This window comes from Mastomys coucha, unplaced genomic scaffold, assembly GCF_008632895.1.
Source record: "Mastomys coucha isolate ucsf_1 unplaced genomic scaffold, UCSF_Mcou_1 pScaffold15, whole genome shotgun sequence".
In the NCBI taxonomy this organism is placed as follows: Eukaryota; Metazoa; Chordata; class Mammalia; order Rodentia; family Muridae; genus Mastomys; species Mastomys coucha.
The window spans coordinates 22,671,567-22,676,433 of NW_022196897.1; the positions used below are offsets into that span (position 1 = coordinate 22,671,567).

General features: G+C 39.2%; 1 protein-coding gene and 1 non-coding gene across 10 annotated transcripts in view; one reads left to right on the forward strand and one right to left on the reverse strand.

Annotated features, from left to right (window-relative positions):
* The window catches only part of Gapvd1 (GTPase activating protein and VPS9 domains 1), a 77,135-nt gene that overhangs the window by 55,659 nt on the left and 16,609 nt on the right, over window positions 1-4,867 (reverse strand). The window lies entirely within an intron of this gene.
* Window positions 3,031-3,137, forward strand: LOC116092618. The gene has a single exon (XR_004119364.1). It is a non-coding gene; the product is annotated as a U6 spliceosomal RNA (small nuclear RNA).

Here is a 4,867-nt window from a genome sequence, read left to right on the forward strand (position 1 = left end):
AAAAACAAAAAACAAACAAAAAAATTATAAACAGTTTACACAGCAAGTTCTAGGACAGCCAGAACTATAGAGAGAGAACCTCTCAAAAAACAAAACAACAAAAACCCTTAAAAGTTAAAACTTAATGGAGCTGGAGAGAGAACTCAGCAGTGAGGAGTATTTGCTGCTTTTCTAGAGTACCTGGATTTGGCTCCCAGAACCCATATGGTGGTTTATGTCTGTTTATTATGCTAGTTCTAGGGGATCTAATGCTCTCTCCTGACCTCCAATGGTACAGGCACACATGTGATACACATATATACATGCATGCAAAACACTGATACACATAAACCAAAATAAGAAACATCTACTATTACTAGTAATAATGATAATAATAATTTTAAGCAAAGTTAAAATAAAAAGATTAACACTTAAAATAATATTCCATCCAATCTAACCAAGAACTGACCTTCTAAATCACCTACCCAGTAGTCCCATTTTTTTATAAATTTCCTTAGAGAGAGAGAGAGAGAGAGAGAGAGAGAGAGAGAGAGAAAGAAAGTGTAAGAACACATGCCATGTCATGAATGTAGAGGTCATGTGACCACTTACAATTCTGGTCATCTAGTGGCAGGTAGCTAACTCTGTGCCATCTTGATGACCTCCATAAGCATTTTTTAGAGACCTTTTCCACAAGACAAACTTTCTAAGTATCTTTTTAATCAGGTTCAAGAATTATAAAGCTTTCCTTTTTATATTTCTATATTTGTGGTCAGAATGGCATAAAAAAACTGACAATAGTTCTCCCTGTAAAACAAAATTTTAAGAACAATTATTGTGAACTAAGTACTACAGCTCAGTAGTAGAGAACTGCCTACCTAGCATGCTTAAGCCACTGGCTTTCATCCCTAGCACCAAAAACAAAATATGACAATCAAGGAAAAAGTGAGAACTGTTCTGTTCTTCTGAGACAACACTTACAACAAGTTAATAGCCATAAGCTAAGAAACAGATTAAGTAAAATTTGTACATGGCAGGCATAATGGTGCATAGCTTTACTCCTGGTACGCAGGTTGAGCTCTATAAATTCCAAGTCAGACAGGGCTATACAGTGAGGCCCTTTCCAAAATTAAAATAAAATAAAATTTCAGCATAACTAAGTATAAGTAGGAAATGTTTTACCATAAGAAAACAAAGAAAGTATAAATATTAGAAAATGTATGGGGCTGGCAAGATGGCTCAGCGAGTAAGAGCACTGACTGCTCTTCCAAAGGTTTTGAGTTCGGATCCCAGCAACCACATGGTGGCTCACAACCACCGGTAAAGAGATCTGGCGCCTTCTTCTGGTGCTGTCTGAAGACAGCTACAGTATATTATGCGGGAGCAAGCAGGGCAGAGCAAGCACGGCGGAGCAAGCAGGGCAGAGCAAGCAGGGCCATCCTGAATTCAATTCCCAGCAGCCACATGATGGCTAACAGCCATCTATCTGCACAGCTGCAGTGTACTCATACACATAAAATAAATAAATAAATCTTAGAAAAAAAAAAAGAAAGGAAATGTATGGCGGGCTGGAGGGATGGCTCAGGGGGTAAGAGCACTGACTGCATCTGTAATGAGTGATCTGATGCCCTCTTCTGGTGTGTCTGCAAACAGCTACAGTGTGCTTACATACATTAAATGAATAAATAAATCTTAAAAAAAAAAGTATGGCGACAGCTGGCAGTACTGCATGCCTTAAATCTTAGCACTTGGGAGGCAGGGGCAGGTGGATGTGTGAATTTGAGGCCAGCCTGGTCTAGAGAGAGATACAGGCCAGACAGGACTACATAGAGAAACCCTATCACAAAAATAATCAAATAGTAAAAAAAGAAAGTGTATGTTTCCTGAAAAGAAATAACAATTCAAACTAGCAACAAAATGTTAATATCAAACCAACAATTATTTGGACTTTTTTTTTTTCAATAAGATTTCTTTCTATAACCCTGACTGTCCTGGAACTCTATATATAGACCAGGCTGGCCTCAAACTCACAGAGATACATCTGCCTCTGCCTCTGCCTCCGGAGTGCTGGGATTAAAGGTGTGAGCCACCCAAAAATTCTCCTAGTTTCTCCTCAATGCACTCTCACAAGCGTGAGATAGGTATGTTCTCCCAGCCTCATTTGACAGCTCAGTGCTGAACTACGTGCCACCCAATTCAGTTCTGTCTGACTCCAAAGCACTTGCTCTCAACCAACTAATGTAAACATCCTGTCAGTCAGTCACTTTGATTTCTAATTATGGTAGGGAGTTTGCTAATTAGCTGGCTTTACAGAATATTATTTGCCTTCTAGCAGCATCTATGAACTGAAATTCACACTAATATGCCACATTAACTGGGAAGACTGTAGAGAACATCATGCCTTAGTACACTGTTGGTGGGATGTAATTTTGTATCATCACTATGGACAACAACAATATAACTCTCCAAAATGTAAAATCAGAACTACCACATGATCTAGCCGTCCTACTGCTTTCATGTTTCTGCAGCATTATTCACAACAGCCAGCATCTGGGATCAACCTAAGCATCTATCAACAGACAAGTGGACAAAATTATATATACAAAAGAATATAGAGTTGGTTCACTCTCTCTGTGGGATCCAGGGATCCAGCTCAACCCACCAGACCTGGCAGCAGGCAGCTTTACCCTCGGAGCCATCTTGTTAACCTTAAAGACACGTTTTTAGAGATCACTTTAATAAACACCAAACAAACTTGCTAAGCATTTCACGTTAAACAGGTTCAAGAATTATAAGCTTTCCTTTCTATAGCAAACAAGTTAGAACGCCAGAAAAAAAAAAAACTGACCATGTCTTACCCTGTATAACAAAATTTTAAGAACAATTATTGGGACTAAGGAGTATTACTCTGTGTGTGTGTGTGCGTGTGATATGGAATATTACTTGGTACATATAGTATATAAAAATATATAAATAGAATATTATTTGGTATATGTAGTATATAAAATGTATATAAATGGGATATTATTTGTCCATAGAAAGAAGGGAGGAGTGCTCGCTTTGGCAGCACATATACTAAAATTGGAACGATACAGAGAAGATTAGCATGGCCCCTGTGCAAGGATGACACGCAAATTCGTGAAGCATTCCATATTTTTTCGGTCATCAACGGGAGGAAAGGCCCTTGGCCCTGTGAAGGTTCTATGCCCCAGTGTAGGGGAATGCCAGGGCCAGTAAGCAGGAGAGGGTGGGGTGTTGAGGGGGGAGGGGCAAGGAACAGGGGTTTGTTCTTGTTGTTTTTTGTTTTTTGGAGGGGAAACTGGGAAAGGAGATATTGTATGACATGTAAATAAAGAAAATAGCTAATAAAAAAAAAAAAAAGGAGGAAAAGAAATTGTAAAATGGCTGGAGCTAAATACCATTATGTTAAATGAATAAGCCAAGCCCAGAAAAAGCAAGTCCTACATAATAAGCTCACCCAAATGTAGACTCAGAAAAGGTTGACCTCTCAGAACAGAAGGGTGCTTTCCAGAGTCTGAGATAGCAGAGACAGGAGGAATTAGGAAACATTACAGGCTCTCTTCATCTCTTGCTTCTCTCGTACATCTTGCCCCTTTGCTCCTCTTTCCTTTCCCCCTCTCTCCACGTGGTCATGGCCCCGGCCTCTACTTCTCTACAGCTCTCCTTCTCTCTGCCTTTCTATGGCTCTACTACTCTCTCAACTCCCCTCCCCATTCCCTAAATAAACTCTGTTCTATAAATAGATAAAAAAAAGAAACATTATAGTTATGAGGAATAAATGAGATCTATTTTATAATCATAGTAACTACAGTTAATGACAATAGGTTGAATATATTGATTGTATTCTTCCTCCCCCTCAAACAGTCCCTTTCTGAGATAAGGTTTCCTATTGCCCAGGATGTCTAAATGTAGCCTCAATAGGTAGGTAAAAATAATCACCATACTCAATGACAACACACACCCACACACACACACACACACACACACACACAGAGAGAGAGAGAGAGAGAATTAAAGATGTTCACATTTGTTAATTATTCTTGATTTCTTAGAGCATATTTCCTTAACTTAAAATTCAAAATCAGTTTTACTTCAGCACATCTATCCAATACTATTTTACACTATTACATTATTTTTTACTTACTAATGGATATGTATATGTATGTGTGCACAGTGTGTGAATACACCATGGTGCACATGTGCAAGGAAGAGGACAACTTTCAGGACCTGGTTCTCTCTTTTCACTGTAGAATCCAGAGACTGACCACTCCCAGGTTTGCACTGCAAGCACTTTTACAAAAACAAAGAGCCCTTACACTATTTCCTCATGTTGCCTGTTCTACTCAAATTGACCTTCTCATTTCTCCTGTCCTGTGTTTTCATAGCTTCTTCTTATCTACATGCTTTAATTTCCATAGCCTGGCCCAATGAACCTTTGTAATCATATACATTGCCTAGTGATAAATCTCAACTCTGAACTAAAGAACTAATTATATCACTATCTTGGAGCTGACTGTGGGCTTGCTTTTGCTTGATCTTTTTTTTTCTTTTTGGTTTTTTAAGACAAAGCTTCTGTGAGAAGCCCTGGCTGTCCTCAAACTCAGAGATCCACCCATATGTCCACAGCTCCAGGTACCCAAGAAAGCACAAATCGTTTTCAAATCATCTTTGCCAGTAATTACTTCCCCACAAACCACTCTGAAGAAGAGCACAAGTGCCATCAAAGCACGGGCACCATCTAGCCATGGTGGTGTGCCTGTGCTGCTAGCACTAGAGTCATAAGAGGACCACCGCAAGTTCTAGGCCAGCCTGGATTACTAGTGAGCTTCAGGCCAGCCAGAGCTACCCAAAAAAAAAAAAAAAAAAA